Here is a 20363-nt window from a genome sequence, read left to right as displayed (position 1 = left end):
CACAGATAACGCGCGATTTTCATAGACGACAACATCCGGCCCTCCTGTTAACGCGTTCGTCCCGAATCGCGTGCTTGTCTGGTGTAATTGCTGAGAACAAAGGAACTAATTAAGCTATATCCCAATAATTTTAAAATTATTATTCTGAATGTATACATTCGAATTCAGAATAACAGTTACACATTTACTCAACTAGAAAACAAGATATTACAGTGCGCAGATGTTTACATTGACAACTCGAGCGTGTAAAACCCCCTATCTAAGGTCGTGTATGACTCGTTTAACAATGAGTGTGTATGGACCTGTTAAAGTAGGGTTGTGTATGGCTCATTTTACCATTGTATCCAGCGTTCAATGTTGATACCTGATACAATGTTGTAATACACTGTAAATTCTTATGTTTGAAGCAAATACATCAGACAAATTATTCAGACACATTAAACAATAGTAGTAATAATTAACAAGAAAAACAGTACAGTAGTAATTTAACAAGTATTTTGATACTCACAAAATAAAGTAGTACCACTGACAACAGCCGGCTTATAAAATGTTGTTGTCCAAGCGTATCCAAGGTTTCATGTTTTCCACACAGGATATCCCATCATAAAGCTTGGAACTTCTTTCCGATCCTCTCATGTCCTCTACTCGATATCTATCATGACCCAATATTTAGGTTATTTGAAATGGTCCTTTGTACTAAGCCACGAGTTTAGTACTTTGTCCGCTATTTGTACAACTGGGAACTTTAATCACTACAAGCTCACCGACTTTATAATTAGGTGCTTCCTTCCGTTATGAATCAAAAGCCACCTTTTGTTTTTCTGCGCTTATTTTTATTTTAGAATCCATTTGTTTTCTTAACGCGGTTACGTCTACTAACTGTTCATCGTTATTGCAATCAGTATCGCTACTCATTCGTAACCGGTAACCAAAAAATACCTCGCTTGGTACTGCCGTTGTGGTTTTATTGATCGTACTGTTAATACCTTGTTGAATTTGATCGATATGTTGGTCCCATTTATTATTATCTGTATCTGTGCTACGAAGGCCTCTAAAATTGTTTTATTATAACGTTCTACCTGACCATTAGAGCGTGGTACCGCAGTTACTATTACATAATACATAAATAATTTTGAAGTAAAAGCAATCCCTGCATCACATATAATACGTTTCGGATTGCAGAATATTTTAAATATTTTATCTAACTCATTAACAACCCTCCCCAATCATTTGTAGCGGCTATGAATACAAACTTTGTAAACAAATCTACAATTAAAAGTAAATAACATTTGTTTTGTTTTGATTTCACAAATGGTTCTAAATAGTTCAAATGCAAAGAGTGAAAAAGACGTGCGTATTTTGGTATTGGATATAACTGACCTGGTTTTTTTTCACCATGAAGATTTTTATAATAAATACAATTTAAACAGTTATTTATATATTTCTTTACTGTGGTTTTTAATCGCGGAAACCAATATAATGAACGGATCCTTTCGACTGTTTTGTCAACCGCAAAATGTCCAACGTTATCATGATTTAGCCTAATAATTTGCCAAGTGCACTTTTTCGGGACAAGCCATCGTCGGCCAAATTCCGTGCGCTTGTAAACTTTGTTACCCAAAAGTCCATATTTATCAAATATTTGTTTATGTTGTTCGGCCTCTCCTGATTTTAATATATCACGAATAGAAAAAATGCTTTGATCTTGAAGTTGTACGGATAGTAACCAGTCACCCTCAGTGATAGTATTAACACAAAATGAGTCATCTATACCTAATTTTACGGGGTTTCTACTTAATGCATCCACATTTTGCATTTGCGAACCTGCCCTATGAACTACCTCAAATGAAAATTCTTGGGTACGCAAAACCTACTAATACGAGGAATTATTTCTTTCTTTGTTAACGCATGTTTAACGGCATTACAATCTGTAATGATTTTAAAATTAGATCCCAGTAGATAATGCCTAAATTTTTCTAAACCCACCACAATAGCTAGTAACTCTAATTCAAATGAATGTTAAGCTTTTTCTTCATGTGAAGTCTGACGACTATAAAAACGTATAGGTTTTTCACTACTTTCGGTAAATTGCATCAAAATACACCCTAATCCGTCTCGACTTGCGTCCGTATATAAATTTATAGGTAACTTTGGATCAAATATATTAAGAATAGCATTGTTGATTAGAGATTTTTTTTTTAAATTTTCAACTGCTTGATTGTGTTCTGTATCTCAATACCAAGACGTCTCTTTTTTAATAGATTCGTGAGAGGTTTACTTAGTAATGCACAATCTTTAATAAATTTTCTAAAATAATTAACAAGACCTAGAAATCGCTTTAACTTATGGATATTAGTTGGTGTTGGATAGTGTTTTACGGCATTAATCTTATTTGGACTGGGCCTAATTCCCTTTTAATAATAATAATAATCTCATACCCCAGAAAACCTATGTTATTTTGAAAAAATTAGCACTTTTTAAAATTTTATGTTAATCCATGCTCAGAAAAAATTCTTAGTACTTCCTCTAGACATGAAATATTTTCGGGCAAATTATCTGTTGCAGTAAGTAAATCATCCATGTAACATATGATTTTACCAAAACGATGATTCCCTAAAACTGTGTTCACCAAACTTCATTGTGCAATCAACGGCTTTGTTTACTTCAATTGTCAACGAATTTGCAAAGCCTGTTAAATGAACTGGTTTATCGAGATCACGTGCTAACAAACCAAGTTTATTTAACTAAACTGAATACAATTAAAGAGCAATCGCTACCCATATCTATAAACGCCGAACAAGCTTTGTTATTTACAGTAACATTTTTAAAAAACATTTTGTTTTTCAGAAGAAATTAACTTTACTTCAACGTCCTTGTCAGTTTTAGTTCTTTGTTTAGTTTTACAGGCTAATTCCGAATGTCCATTTTTTAAACAAAATAAGCATTTTACATTATCTTTAACGGTACAGAAATTCCGTTTGTGACCTACCTCCCCGCACCGGAAACATGTGGGTTGAAATTGATTATTATTATTACTATTTGATTGGCTACTTATAGAAGAGTATTGAGAATAACTAGTTCCTGGCTTTATATCAAATTTAGGGTTTGAAAAAGATGTAAATTTCCTATTGATCATTTGTTGAGATGAACACGCTAAATCTTGTTGGGTTTTACTATGCAAAAACGAAGCTAAATCATCGCAATATCTGAAACTACCCGCTTCCGCCGCATTACATAACTGTGTGTCACCTATTGTACCAACAATTATAGAAATTATATCATTTTGTCTAAAAGCCAAATGTATATTATCAATTTTGTTTTTTTGTTGGAAGTAAAACTCGTATAACGACTGACCGTCATTTGGTCTAGAATCTAACAATTGTTTAAGTAATAGAAAAACATTTCGTTTAACTTGGAAAGTGTCGGATAGTTTATTCCGCCAATCTTTCCATTTCCATGATGTCCATTTAGTTTCATTTTTTTGCAAAGAATCGTACCACGTTTTTGCTGTATTTCGTAATTTTTGTAAAGCCTGATATTTAACCATATCATCTGACCAACCAAAACTAGTCGCATTTGCGTGTATCACATTAAGCCACATATCAACATCATCTAACAATGGATCAAATTCAGGTATAACAGACGACAATAAAACATTCTGACTCACATTCAACGAACGGCGGCGAGGTCGCTTACTTCTTCCGCGATCACTGTTGCTACTCGACGACGAAGATGAGCTCGATGATGAAGATGAACTGGGTGACTGCCTGCGAGTCCGCCTACGTTTTCTTTTCTCTGTTCGAGGCATTGTCGAGGGTCGTGGTTTCTTAGCACTTCTGATATTAGGAGTAATCTAAAACATGTAAGGTCTGTTAATGAAATCACATTGGAGGTACATCAATATTATTTATTTAAACCATTATGATCATGAAATCAGTTAATTAAGTTACACACATACTCGCATGATAACATGTTCATACAATGTATTATCACATAATAAGATTTAAGAACAGACAAGGATGTTTAAGAGTCATCATGAAACCGTAATACAAAATCATATGAAAATATTGCACAAAGACATTAGTATAACCTCTCCTAATAGTTAATGGTTTTTTAGACAATAATATATAATTGTAATACAATACCAAATCCGTATACTTGTAACTGTTTATCACGTTAATTATTAGTGACACTTTTACTTTTAACAGAATGAGACCGCTAGCACCCTCACTACTGATTAACCCAAAAGTTTGTTACACCACCTTTTATAACAGTCAATAATTGAGGGGGTAGGAAAAATGGTGCGAGGCGCCATTTTTCTACAGTAATCCCAACTGTTTCATGTAATAAGGCGCGAACGGTTCAAGGTTGCCAACTACGCAACGCTACGTTGTCCACAGATAACGCGCGATTTTCATAGACGACAACAAATATAATAATTAATATCATACACGCGGACTTCAGAGCCAACAAACTTAAGAAGTCGGATACCCATAATCGGGCAAAGTGGGCGAGATTATGCCAGAAAGCGGACCCCACTTAAAACGATAGTAATCACAGTCAGTGCTAAGTTTGAGTCGTAACCCTAACAAATCTTTCGTGATCGTGATGTATTGCCACCAGTTATCTATGGCAACAGAGAGGCGTCCCCTTCGTAGCCATGGCAACGCATGAGGTGGTTCATTGCATGAAGCTTGGTATATCAAGATCCATTGTCATTGTTTACCTATATGCTGAAAGCTTTTTAAGTTTCGAACATATGGTTTGGAACTGTAACTTTCTGAACTTCAAGTGAACAAAAGTGAAATGTGAATTGTGTGTGCGATAATCAGTGCTACGTTCAAACTGTGGAAATGAGATCACAAAAATAATCAAAATAAGGTAAGGAGTACAAAAACGAACCCTTCTACTCGTATTTTGTATTAAAATACTTATTTATAGACTATGCATTTGTTTTGACGATACATTAATTGCATTTAAAGATGTTTCTTGTTCTGTAGAAGTTAAAAAACTGCACTGAACGTTTTAATTATGTGCCGTAAACCATACCGACCAGCCGGCAGCTTAACAATAGCGTACATAAGGTTTTTAATTAGGGTATGTATTATAAGTAAAACTTGGAAAATTCCTTGTACAACTATATATTATGTGGTCCAACATAGGTTTGTATTGCGTTCTTCGGGTAGGCAGAGCATTTTTGCGTCTATGTACACGCAACTGCAGCTTAACAAGCTCTCAGAGGCATGAGAATGTAACACCAGTTACCACCAACTTCCCAACTTTTTTTTTTATTCTCTACAAATCAGCCCTTGACCACAGTAGATTGTGCCTTGACTATACAATCTCATCTGATAGTAAGTGTATAATGCAATCTAACATTGAAGCGGGCTAACTTGTTAGGAGTAGGATGAAAATCCATACCAGTTTCGGTTTCTACACGAATTCGCACCAGAACGCTAAATCGCTTGGCGGTATGTTTTTGCCGATAGGGTGATAACGGCTGAACCCTCTCACCAGCCAAAAACTTAACTAACTTAACTCTTAGACTTAGAAGAAAGAACCCAGGACCTTGTGATCCAAAGGCACGTGATCCAATGAGAATTGATAGCCTAGTGGATAAAACCTCTGCTTCCGATTCTGAAGGGTGTAGTTTCGAATCCAGTCCACTACCAACTTTTAGTTACGTATGTGAATTTTAAGAAATAGAATATCACATGTCATAAACGGTAAAGGAAAATCATCGTGAGGAAACCTGCATACTCGAGAATTTTCTTAATTCTGCGTGTGTGAAGTCTGCCAATCCTCAACGGGCCAGCGTGGTAGACTATCAGCCTTACCCCTCACATTCTGAGAGAAGACTCGAGCTTAGCAGTGAAGAGAATATGGGTTGATAATAATGAATATGTGCTAAATTAAAATAAGGCTAAGGTGTAGAAAATCAGGGCTAACAGTTATACCCAACTGTACCGTGGAGCTGATGATTACTTAGATCCAGGTCATGGCTCCATCATAAAAAACATTTAATACAGGATGTCGATAATTTATTCTTTTTATAGGCACCATAAGATTTAGCTGCCTCACTGGCCATTATTGTACATAGTAGTTGTAGTACAGGAGACGACGGTAATAAGAACAATGCTAACTATGTCAGTACTAAACTGTCAGTTTGTCTGTTATCTTTCACAGCTACGCCACTGAACCGATTTGGATGAAATTTGGTATAGATATAAATTGGACCTTGGAGCAGAAGATAGGCTACTTTTTATCTCGGAAAAATCTATGGTCCCTTCGGGATTTCTGAAAAACAGAATTTCACGTGAACGGCGACGTGGGCGTCCTCTAGTTAAGAATATTAACAATGCTAACAGTCAGAGACGCCCTTAGAGAGTCGTTCCGCCCATCTACTCTGCTTCTGCCTTCGGGCCTCATCTTGCGATGCTTCTGCGCTCGCCTAAACCCCCCGGTAGGTATATGAGTTCACGATTACCAATATTGTGTAGAAACTGGTAACACGATGCGGTAAAATTTGTTGTATGAATACTTAAGTCGGAAACATACGAGGAAACTGTGCCAATTGTGATGTTAACGACGATGTTTTTTTATCTATTAGAATTCCACTGTAACATTGCGAATCCCACTGCAGTTTTTACTATGACAAATCCTGCATCATGATGATTTTACAAGAAAAACTATATTATTCACTGCATTTTTTTTGCTGCTGCACTGTATCTGCACGTCATCGTCGTCCGTGTAAATATGGACCCCGTGATCTTTAGGACAGATTAACAAGTACTCACATATTTTTTTTTATTAAAAATTGTATGCGCTTTCCGAAAAGCGTTGTTGTAATCGACCCACCACTAGGTAATCAAGGGAGCCTAAGACAATGGTGTATGGAAGATACCATTAACTTATATTTCTTAAGAAGTCTAGATGTCTAAAAATGGATCCAGTAGCCCATCGGCTGATAACGATGAATGATGACATAATATGTTGGTGGTCTCTTGGGCTATCGGGGGCGATTAATTTGAATATAATCGCGACCAAGCTCGCCACTATCGCGATTGACCGCTGACCTACATTCGCTCACCATCGCTGATTAAAGGCCCGCTGACCGTCAGATAACACCAACACTAAGAAACTAAAACAAAATCTACCTGCGAGAACGTAGGACCCCGTTAAACAGTTAGTCCAAATACTTTCTTAGAATCTAAGAGAACTTCTCAAAAGTCTTTTAATTTACAATATAGTTTTTGCAAGTTGCTCGTGCGTTGAGGCAACCTTTGATCCTTTTTGAGGGGTCGACACAAACGCTATAGTCCGCCGCTACCGCTACAATTTTTATTGAATTGTAGTACCGCTGCAAATGTTATTTTCTTATTGAATTGTGGTACCGCTACAATTCTTATTTTCTTATTTTTAGTGGTAGTGTTTAACTATTTAAGAATCGCTCTTTTCGGTAAATTTGTTTTAGGTGTCAGGGCAAAATAATATTTGTAAGTTTTCATTCGATTTGGAAGATATTGTAGATTAATATTTTTTTTAGTAACGTATAACGTAGGAAGTATTATTTTTTTTGTAACTTGCTTATAAGTTAATAGCAAATTTTGATTTTTTTTTTCAGACGCCATACAATTTCACCCACGTAGTTTCAGTTCTCGTAGAAATACGGAAATAAAATTTAACCTATAAGTATAGCACCCGGGGATAGTAGTTTCCCAACAATGACAGAATTCTTAAAATCGGTTCAATAGTTTCGGAGCCTATTCAATGCAAAAAAATAAACAAACAAATCTTTTCTCTTTATAATATTAGTATAGATTTTTACTAGACTCCTAAATAGTTTCCGAAAAGACCACTTGTGAATCAGACTGTGGTTTGAATTACCTTGGGAAAGGTCGTGACACTGGCCGATGTATATCTCATCACAATAAATGCCACTAGATACTGTAGTAACCTTCAAATGACAGACAAATAACCATCAGTCCTAGCCCCATGATGCTATCTACAAAGTTCTTTAGGAGTTTTGACGTTGAATGATTGAGGCTCATATCTTAACGCGTAGTATAGGTACAAATGTCTAATAACATATGTATAATAAAAAGGTACGTCTATAAAAACAAGTAAATAAACCAAGTCCAAACAAAAGGCTCTTAATCGTTGATTAGTTCCATCACCTGTGTTTCGGTTCCATCGTCAGACCTACTTCAGACCTACTTAGGTACATAATGAAAAAATTAACAAACTCACTTGTCGTCTATACTATTTTCGAAAGCTCCTCTCGATTTCTCCAGGATGTCATCATATGATACTGATATGAAGAAAATGGGACCACCTTTGAAGTATACCTAACCTTCCATTTAAAAAACAAAATTCAAGTCAGTCCACAAATGACGGAAATATCACTGAACATACATACTTAACTGAACTGAACTGAGCTGAACATAAACTCTTGTATTTTCTCTAAAATCGTCCTTCACGTATTAAATTAGGAAGATTCATACTAAAAAGCGCCGCCGTCTTAAATTAGGCTGGGAACCTTGGGCACTTGGTGCAGTTGTATGCGCGGTGGATTTACAAGACGGAGGTCCTGGGTTCGATCCCCGGCTGGGCAGATTGAGATTTTCTAAATTTGTCCAGGTCTGGCTGGTGGGAGGCTTCGGCCGTGGCTAGTTACCACCCTACAGGCAAAGACGTACCGCCAAGCGATTTAGCGTTCCGGTACGATGCCGTATAGAAACCGAAAGGGATGTGGATTGTCATCCTCCTCCTAACAAGTTAGCCCGCTTCCATCTTAGACTGCATCATCACTTACCATCAGGTGAGATTGTAGTCAAGGGCTAACTTGTAAAGAATAATAAAAAAAAAACTTGAGAATTTGGGGCCTTTTTGAAAAATAAAAAAAAACTAATTATACGAACATTTTTTTACTAAGTATGACCATTTATTTCACGCTATAAATTAGATTTACTTGTAACTAATGTATGTAAGAAAATCTTGGAATCTTAATTTGACCCATTTCCCGGTTTTCGAATAAGATGATTTTTTTATTAAATAGGCAATCAAATACATATGATACAGTACAATTCACGGCCTGTACATGGAAATCTGCTGCATTTTCTTATGTGGAAAATCTGCTTCATTTTCTTTTGTGGAGGACGCATCACGCGTGAGGCCACACTTGTCTAAGCATCTAAGTATAACATAGCAAACATAGTGAGGACACAAGTAGGCTACGACCTAGTTTGTACATAATTTAGTTTAATTTATAGTTAATCATAATTACTTCGCACACGCTGTCCGATAAATTGCGAAAGCTATTAAAATCTTGTAAATCGATTAAAAGTAGCTAAGTGGTAAGTATATATAAAATTTATAATGAAATAAGTAACTTATAACATAAAAATGATAAAAGTAATTTTGATAAACCCCCGAAGGTGACATTATTAATTACACTCTCGGTCAAGACATTAATATTCTCTTTCAGTGCGCTTTTATTTGAGGTCGCACTCGAGTAGGTATATTTGCAGACATTCGGGTATTCTTTCCCACTTTTACTCCCCACAACTTTTAAAAGGCTCAACCAATTTTAATCAAACATACTTATCTAAGAACATTCGCACATAAGTCACCTTTCAAAAAAAAAACTAAATTGAAATCGCTGAAAGTGGTAGCGGTCACGATCTTCTTTTTCTTAATATAGGTATAAAGTTTTTTATTTGATTGGTTGAACGCGCTAATCTCAGGAACTAGGTACTGGTCCGATTTGAAAAATTCTTTCAGTGTTAGATAGCCCATTTATCGACGAAGGCTATAGACTATATATTATCCTCGTATTCCTACTGGAACGGAAACCACGTGGGTGAAACCGTGCGGCGTCAGATAGTTTTAGATATGAAATAGATACTCGTAGGTACCTACCAAGTATTGTAGCAGATTGGTTTACTACGCTAAGATGTCTGATCTGAAGTTACGAATGGCAAATAGACGTGTACAAAAATACTTACTAATACCTCATTTTCATAATCACCCCGAAGCAACTTAACACAAAATATTTATACTTCTAAACCCTACTGCCATAAAACAGGCAGGTAATTATGTTGTACCTACACTATGTATTAACCACTTTTTGTAGGGGTGTTATAAGTTGTTGTTCTCTCGTAAAGAAATCGGGCCAGTAGGTCAGTAATGCGTATGATCTTAGTGATTAGGTATTTACTTATCATTTGCAATAATAAATCTCGCTTTATTGTACAATATACATAATAATAAATTACTTATTTGTTAGTAAATAAGTAATTTAATGGTTCGCAGAATTATGATAACATAAGGATGTTTTCGTCTTTATGAAAATGATATTTGGGAATTTTGTGATCAATTGTGTATTTATTGCTTAATTAACATAAAATATAATTTCTTCAATAAAATTATTTTGCTTCTGTTCTTTAAAGACAAAGTAACTACTGACCTAAATAAGATCTAAACAAATGCCAATGCGAATGGGTGCCATATTGGAATCCAAAAAGCTTGAAAGTTTAGTGACTCACAGTAGAGGGTAAGGTATAGTAGGTGCTTACTTAGCTCGTAGTTCGTCATCAGTCAAAAATATAAAAGAAACAAAAGATAAAGATCTTCCACTTCTCCATAGTATATCATTAAGTGGAACTTTCTCGAAACAAAATTACAACATACTTTGAAAAGTTCGGTCACAGTCGAGTGAAAATTCACCACCAATTTGTGCCCACCATAACTTGCCTCACTGCGATTACCATCAAGGGGTAACGTCGTGGCATGACGTCACGCATCACTCCCTAACGCGATAGCCCTCTACACACGGAGCAAACTATCACTGTGATTTACCGTATTTACGAGGTTTTTTTCTTTTGCAATTAGGCAAGTTAAGAGTCTCGTTAGTCCATTATCGGATCATGGGATACTTGGCTCGAATCCTGGTTCAGGTTGTGAAACATTGAGCTTGTTAATATAGACAGAAAATCTCAGAACGGACAGCCGTCAGTCCCGGTGATTATCTTATAGTAAACGTTACGAAGATCGTATCTGCGTTATCCGCATTAGCGTACCGTAGTTTTAATATTAAATTTGCGATAATACTAAAGAAGCGAAGCTGCGCTACAAATCCCCTGCTTCTATAATTAGCGAACTATGACCCTTTAGTGGGCTGTTCACATAGGCTGATACCGATAACGATGGCAAGTTGAGGCCACCAAGCCATGTACGGGGAATATTTTGCTCGTTGAAATTAAGTTCTCGTGATGGACGTTGTGCCCTGTGTGTAATAGTGTAGTTGACTCATATCAAATTTAATGTCAAGAATATTAATTTCGTAGATAATAAAGGATTTCTTCACTTAATTAATTGATCATGAATTTTTTAAAATTTTCCCAACGTCAAAAACGCTGTCGTCACGTATTAATTGATGTACTAACTTTGTGTTTTGTCAAACACTCCGTTTGTAAAGGATTTGTTAACGTGACGACACGAAGCAGTTGAAATATAGATCATCATGGCCGACAGGCGTTTCGGCTCTTATTGTCAAAAAAATCTTAACAATTAAAATTTTCATGTAATCGGTCTCAGAATAATATGATATTTTTTTTCCAATCCAGTAGAACGCTAATGAACAATGTAAGACCATTAAAAAAAAAGTGTCAATTAGCCTTTTTGGTCGAATGCGTTGCCGCAGTCCAAGTACCATTATAACTGCTCTCGTCACGCCAGAGTCGCGTTTTGTCCGCTGTCTGTTAACAGTCAGGCGTGGATTACAGATCTAACATCAAGTTGGGCTCGTGTGTGAAGGCTAATAAGCCAGCAACTGGCCCTACAACACAATGACTGCCTAATAACGCCTGTAACAGTTACCAAGGCGCCTGCCACAACAATCACACAGTTTCTAACCTTGCCCCATTTGGAAGAAACGGTAAGGTCATACTTGAACATCCTTAATTGACTAGAATTTTAGATACTGTAAATAAGTATAGCAGCGTAGAAATTAATGCAATGAAACAAAATAGCATTAAACCTCGGAATGATCTTATGCGGATAAAAATTATTTTTGTCACCAATAGTTTGAACCTTATTGGTTACTTGCGTAACTGTACCAGCCTACTACGTACCTACTGTGAGGTGAAGTTCTCAAGTTGAATAGGTCAAAGCGAAGCTTGACTGGGTCCGCTAGTAATTTTTTTATAAGCAAAAAACTGTTTATATGGATGTAGAATATACAAGATGGTTACATAATGTTTTAGTGTGCGAACTAAAGAAGTCAATAAATTATTTACAGTTGGTACTCCTACTCAGGGCCGGACCGTCCATACGGCGAACGGAGCGGTCGCTCCAGGCGCCAAATCCTAGGGGGCGCCGAAATGGTAAAGACAAGATCGAAAAGAAATTTATTTCGATCTTCGCTTTTCTTTGCTTTAAATATAGACGATTTTTAAAGCGAAGAGATGAACGCGACGTGCGCGAATTTACTTCTAATAGAGGCGTCTTTCTTTACCTATGGTGCAGGGAGTGCATTGATTTTAACCCGGGTATATACAGATAATAGAGGGCGCTAGGGTGATGATTGCACCCGGGCGCTACGTGAGATAGAGAGTCTTTACCTATAGTGCAGGGGGTGCGTTACACCCGGATGTCGCGATCTCAGGGGCGCCCAAGCGCCACTCGCCGCGCGGGTTCTATAGGTACTAGGGGGCGCTAGGGTGATGATTGCACCCGGGCGCTACGTGAGCTAGATTCTTTACCTGTAGTACATGGGGTGCATTACCCGGGTGCCGCGATCTCAGGGGCGCCCAAGCGCCACTCGCCGCGCGGGTTCTCTAGGTACTAGGGGGCGCTAGGGTGATGATTGCACCCGGGCACTACGTGATCGAGAGACGGTATTGTGCCTGATTTTCAATTGGTCTGAGTATGGTCAAAATCTTCGCGTTCCATAAGTTCGTAGCCTAAGTAAACCAGGAAACTACAAAGCTATAATTTTTTTTTTAGTTAATTTATTTTTCAACTTTATTTAGAGCTCAATACACTTATTTTGTTGGCCTGGAAACATTTCTATACCAGCTATTTTTTTTCTTTAAACTCTTAGAAAATGCATAGACCACTTTCATAAAAATTTTGAACTCGATAAGTGCTTTTTCTAGCTTCGGAAATAGATCTGATGGAGACGAGACTAGATCATATGAATATGGTGGTAAGGTAAGAATTCTAAATTATACTGATGAATTTCTGCTATGCTTTCAACAAACGTTTCACACGTTTGTTAAAAACTTAGCAGAAACTCGCAAATTATCCTGATGAAACAAAATTTTTCTCCTCAATGACCATGGCCATTTTTCTTTAATCTGTCCTCTGAAACATCGCAGCAGATTTCACTATTAAGCAGAGTTTATATTTACGCCTTTTTTTAGTAATCCACCGTAATTACATCCCGCGAATTTAAAAAAACTAAGGCCATTACTTTTCCAACACGCAAAACCGCTTCTGCCTTTTTGGAACATTGGATCCTAGTCGTGTCCACTTTTTAAACTGTACTTTTGTTTCTGGAGTAAAGTGATATACCCAGGTTTTAACCATGGTCACAAAATATACAAAAAAGTATCTGCCTCAAACAACTCCAAGCAGTTGCGAAAATTCGTCAGTCGATCGCGTATTTGTTCAACTCAAAGAAGCCAAGGCGATTATGTGATGTTTGCCAATTGCTGTTGAGATGCCAATAGTGTCAGCTATCTTCCTAAAAGTCAATCTATCTATCTATCTATCTATCTATCTATCTATCTATACTATAATAAAAGAGTAGAAATCGAGTACTTTTCCCAAATTTAACTAAAATCAAGTTAGTGCAATTAGAAATGAGCAATTGAATACGAAAACATTTTTTTTAATTTTCTTGTCTGTAGGTCTGTCTGTATGTTCGCGCTATTCTCTGGTTCTACTGAACGGATTTTGATGCGGTTTTCACCAATAGATTAAGCATAGTCCACGGCAACATATAGGCTTTGTTTCATTAAGATCGGACCGGCCTTCGGCCGGGGGTTTGTAATAGGACTTTCGACTGTGACTATGGCTGGGCATTTTACCTAAGCGCAGAAAACGCGCGGCCTTCGGCCGCGATCTTTAATTTGCTCCGGCCTTCGGCCGGGGGTTTGTAATAGGGCTTTTGTCTGTGGCTATGGCTGGGCATTTTACCCAAGTGGAAAAAACTTGCAGCCTTCGGCCGCGAACTTTATTCTTCACCGGCCTTCGGCCAGGGGTTTGTAATAGGGCTTCTGTCTGTGACTATGGCTGGGCTTTTTACCCAAGCGCAAAAAACGCGCGGCCTTCGGCCGCGATCTTTATTTTGTTCCGGCCTTCGGCCAGGGGTTTGAAATAGGGCTTTCGACTGTGGCTATGGCTGGGCATTTTACCCAAAAACGCGCGGCCTTCGGCCGCGAACTTTATTCTCCACCGGCCAAAGGCCGAATAAAGTTCACGATATATACGAAGGCCCTAATTCACCTTCAGTTTTTAACATGACTTCATAAATGATTTTTTTTTTGCTAAACCTTTCTTCTTCAAGTTCTTCATTGCAGTGATTAAGTTTATTATTAAGATACTCGATTTTTTTTCATGTTAAAAAATACGAGTACCTAGTCACGATTTGTTTGACGGGATCGCGTGGGGAACGTAACGAATGCATAAAATTTTATTCTATTAATATAGCTATACATTGAATAATGTAGCTTTAACATTGTGATGACTATTGAATAAACGATAAAGTCGTGGAGGCACGGCGCGAGGCGGGGGGCGCGGGGAAGAGGCAACTTACCGCCAAGCCGAGCGGACGTGCAGACACGAGGTTGTCAAATAAATTATTTTGTGTTTCTTTATAAGCCTTACCTTGGTGACAAGCAGGACGTCACAACTGGCGACGAGTCCTAAAGTGTAAGCGCTAGAAATAAATGTGGAAAAAGGAAAAAGAACAGTGAATAAAATAAAATGGTGAGTAAGTACCCAACAAAACGCACCGACGCCATTGGGTACAGGTGGCAACTTGCATGAACGAATGCCGTCTCAGTAGCGTGTATTCTAGTAGATAAAATGATATTAAAATAATAATTAATTTGTCCTAACCAAAAAACATTCCAATTTAGCAAATAATTTATAAAAGATTAAGTTTATTTAAGATTTTTAAATTTTAAATAATTTAGTTTTTCTTTATTTTTTTAATTTCGAATTTCAATTCGAAGAGGCAAAGGTATCACACCGTAGGGTATATTCTTTTTTAATCAGTATGAGTGATTCTATCTAAATTAAATTGCAATCACGATTAGAGTCGTTTGGAAATTAGTAATAATACTAAAATAAAAATTTAGTTTATTTTTATGGGCATTTTCAAATGGGCTTTGTGCACAAGCAGTTAAAATTAGATTGATTCAGATATGGAAGAATGATGACAGTTAAATTTTTTTTAAATATCTTATAAAAAATTAAATAGTTTATGGTTTATAGCCGGTAAAAGAGAAGAAATACAACTTTTCAAATTTTTCCCTGAAATAATGGTAGGTACTATATTGAAATTATTTTGGGTACTTACTTAACTGTTTTGGTCAATATGGATATCAAAGCAAACATTTCACACTCTGAAATGAAGCCTTTTAACGAGTGCTACAACCATCCACATAAAGTCAAAATTTTGGCTGGTAATGAACGTACATGCATTGTAGTAAATTGACACTGTCAATTGGTACTAACAAAAAAAAAAAGGATTTAGTAGCAAACTGGATAATCCAGTTGGTGCTAGCAAAACAATAGTAAACTGACAAGGACGTCAGTTGGTACTAAAACAATCAGTAGCAAACTGAATAATCCAGTTGGTGCTAGCAAAACAGTAGTAAACTGGCAAGGACGTCGGTTGGTACTAAAACAATCAGTAGCAAACTGAATAATCCAGTTGGTGCTAGCAAAACAATAGTAAACTGACAAGGACGTCGGTTGGTACTAAAACAATCAGTAGCAAATTGGATAATCCAGTTGGTGCTAGCAGAACAGTAGTAAACTGACAAGGTCGTCGGTTGGTATTAAAACAATCAGTAGCAAACTGGACAATATACCATCCCTAGAAATATTCGATTACGATGACGACGGCGATCCTGCATCTGTAGGTTTGCGAAAAAATGGAAACATTGCAAATATTACAAATATTACATACAGCGTCGGAAAAGAAAAAAAAAAAAAACGCTAGGGTAACTTGCTCCACTTGGGAGGGTTGGCGTTACAAGAGATATATTATAATTTACCGAGCGACCAAGACACTGATCGCGATGGTGATTAATATGACTTTGCAATAAAGAAACTAGATGTTTTGTTTCTCCCCGATGCAAAATAAAATTTATGTAAGACTGAAATGAATAATTTCAAAAACAAAATGAATAATTTCATAAATGTTTAGTGTGATTATGTCATCAAAGAAGTAAATACAAATTTTCTAATAATGAGGATAACATGATGGATCAGATAGTAGAGAAATGTAATTCGAAAGATCTAAAGTAAAAATACTTATACTGGGTGATGATGCCCAGGCAAATGCTATTGAGGCCATTGAACGGCAACTCGATGATTTCGGTCAAGTATCTAAAACATCTGATATATATAAAATTGACAAAATACAATTGGTCGGAAAATTGAGAATGTTGTCGGTGTGGAAGTGTACGCAATACAGCAGATAGTAATATTTGCCCGGCAAGGAACCACTGTCTACAACGTGGGTTTATAAGCATTTAAGAAATGTATATTGGACTCAATCTAGCAAAAGGAATAGTTCTATTTTAAAGACAACAGATAAATATTCGAAGCTACTTTGACTTTGGTATTTTACTATAGGGTAGGCTGCTGATATTGATAGTATATTTATTCTGCAGAAGAGAGCTGTTCGTGCGATATACAAAATGGTAGAGAGAGAGTCGTTAACAGAAAAAATTAAAGAAATTAAAGTTATGACTGTGCATAGTCAATATACTATTGAGAATTTAGTAATAATTCTTTTAAGAGAAATTGCATACGTTTTTATAATCAACTACCATATGAAGCCACTGGAATATCTCTCAAAAAGTTCAAAGTGTTTATTAGACGCAAGCTTTTAGGAAAGTCTTATTAGTGTTAATGACTATATAAATAATAAAAAAGCTTGGTGTTAAACTGTATTATATGACTGTGTGTTTAGTTTTCGATAAGTTTGTAAAATGGTGGTAAAAATAAATAAATAAATAAATAAATATTTATACCTTGGCTGAGTTTATTGTGGGCTCTTCTCGGACCAAGGCGCATTTAGAACCCTCGTAACTTTAATTTCAAGTTTTCGACTATTATTACCACCATTAGATTAAATTAAATTATGACATAGTCCTGACATTTTAAAAGTGCTTGTAAACTAAGCCTAATTGAAATAAATGAATTCAGAATTTTTTGAATTCTTGAAAAAAAAAATTAAGATATCAAGCGATAACCAAAAGTTGAAGTTAGAAATGAAATTGCTAAGCCAAATTAATATATTTATTGCTTATGGTAGCGATAAAACTCATATCGTTACTGGATCCATTAATACTGATATTCAAGTAGCAGATCAGGTACAATTTTATGTCGCTATAAAAGATTGATGTTTTGCATTTCATGTGCTCCAGAGCAGTTCCAGAAAATACTTTAAAGAATCCTTTTGTCATGTGAGGGTGTGGTAAACTTCATAGACATATATTGTAGTTTATGAAGATAGAAATAAAGCTGAACATAATGCTAGATAACTTTTAGCAACTTTAAAAGAAAGCAATATTTATAAAAAGCTTCTAAACCCAAATAAGTGTATTTTTGTTGCAAAAGTATTAAATTTCTCGGCCATGAGTTATCAATACAAGGGGTTAAGCCCACTAAATCCCTTAAATTAGAAAAAATGCACAAATCGGTTGCATGCGCAACGATGCAAATCCTAATTTAGTTTAAAATTAAGTTAATTGCAGTGTTTATTCAGATAGTAACGGATCTCGTATCTTACGGCATTAAAGGGCTAACTGACGTTGAAAAACGTTACTGTCAAATGTAAAAGGAAGCACCTGCATTAGTCTGGACAGTTGAGCATTTCGATATATATGTATTCGGCAAGGATACGTTCGATTTAGAAACCGATTATAAACCACTGGAGGTTATATTTGGCAGCCGATCAAAAACATGTGCCCGAATTGAGCGTTAGGTACTTCATCTTCAAGCTTATAAGTTTAAGGTGCTATGTAAACCAGGCAAAACAAATATCGCCTATCTCGATTATGTGCCACAAATAACCCCCAGCCGTTTGATTCAATACGCTAGACCGTGTGCCTTAAAGATGAAAACATTAACAGAATTGTCTTTAGATTATAATAAAATTCGACTAGTTAAAGAAGCTCTGTCATCCAATAACTGGGATCCTTCAATAAATATTTATAGAATATTTGTAGCCGAACTATATAAAGGCCTTTTTTGGAGAGGAACTAAGATTGTCATACCTTTAAAGTTACGACACCAGGTTTTGGAGGCAATCCACAAAGGACATCCAGGAATTGGTACAATGAAAGCACGCTTACGAACCAAAGTATGGTGACCCAAAATAGACAGTGATGCTGAGAGATTTGTAAAAAGTTGTAAGGGTTGCACTTTGGTTTCTGCACCAAATCCTCCAATACAAATGAAACGTCGTGAGCTGCCATCTAAACCTTGGATTGACGTTGCAGTCGATTAACTTGGCTAGCGGACATCATCTTTTTGTTACAGTTGATTACTATAGCAAATACAAAGAAATTAAACCAATTAAAACGATAACACCTGCTGACGAAAAGTCTTAAAATTAGTCAATCTGAGAAATCAAATTGATTTAGAAAACGTATCAATTTCACAAATTAAAGATAAAGACAAAATAATGAAAGAAAAGGGGAAAGAATATGGAGACAGGAGAAGAAAGGCACAAGATATAGATATTGATTTTGGAGAGAAGGTATATCTCAACAACACATACGGTCTTAAACCACAAAGACCCTGAGTATAATATACGAAACGATAAGACAGGACAGGAGTTAATGAGAAATATTATTCACGAATTGAAGGTCAATGGGGAGTTTTAGGAGATGATAAAGATGGTTCGGATAAAATAAGTGATGTTAACAGCGAATAAATAATTTCTATTAATGCGAATGCATTAAAGATGTTTAGTTTTGTTTTGTTTCTAAATATATTTACAGTAAATTATTATTGTATATAAACTATATTTAAATATTTCAATTTGTCAAAAAAGGAGAGGTGTGATGACTATTGAATAAACGATAAAGTCGTGGAGGCACGGCGCGAGGCGGGGGGCGCGGGGAAGAGGCAACTTACCGCCAAGCCGAGCGGACGTGCAGACACGAGGTTGTCAAATAAATTATTTTGTGTTTCTTTATAAGCCTTACCTTGGTGACAAGCAGGACGTCACAAACATGAGGGTAATTTAAAAAATAATAATAAAAAAGAACAACCGACCTTAAAATCATAAAAAAGTTTCCATTAAATTAAAAGCAAAACATAACATCGTATGTGCTACCTTCTGATCAGTTAGTGCTGTATTAATTAAAGCCGTATCTGAAAATCCAGAATAATGAAATCGGACGGTCGAATTGAGAAACCTCCTCTTTTTTTTGAAGTCGGTTAAAAATGTGCTTAAAAATGACATTCCGATATAAATTAGGCTACGAACTTTTCAAATGTCCCTAGTATATAATGTTAGGAGCAAACAGGAAAGGCGCCATAATTGGATCTCGCTCCATTCTAAAATTTACCTCGGTCCGGCGCTGCTCCTACTATAGAACTGAACGCCGAAGCGACCGATGACGTCACTCACAGTCACAGATAATATCTTAGTTTAAATCTAGGTATCTTTTACATTAATCAGTGGAAATAGAGTATATTTTCAATGCGTACAATGAATTTAAAGGAATGACAGCAACTTTGGCGTTGGGGGGAAAGAAATGTAGAGTAATAAAACAAAAACAGGAAAACAGTTTCATATGTATTTAAATAGGTACCTGCATCATCATTACACATATTTCATTGAGACTGGAAGTCGGAAGCGAAATCAAAGCAAATTCCATGCGGACGAAGTCGTTAGCAGACAATAGCGCACTGGTGAATAATATTTTCTTCAACAAAACGCTGTTTTGCCTAAATGTATACAATTATACTCCTATTATTGGCACTCGTACCGCAGAATATATAGTAACAACAACAAGTAGTATAATGTCAATTGCTATTGAAAAAAACATTGGGAAGTCCTTTCAATGGGAAGGACTTACTTATTATGAAGTTTTTCGCAC

The sequence above is a fragment of the Bicyclus anynana genome, chromosome 21 (genome assembly GCF_947172395.1).
Source record: "Bicyclus anynana chromosome 21, ilBicAnyn1.1, whole genome shotgun sequence".
Classification (NCBI taxonomy): domain Eukaryota; kingdom Metazoa; phylum Arthropoda; class Insecta; order Lepidoptera; family Nymphalidae; genus Bicyclus; species Bicyclus anynana.
Note: the sequence above shows the minus strand (reverse complement) of the source record.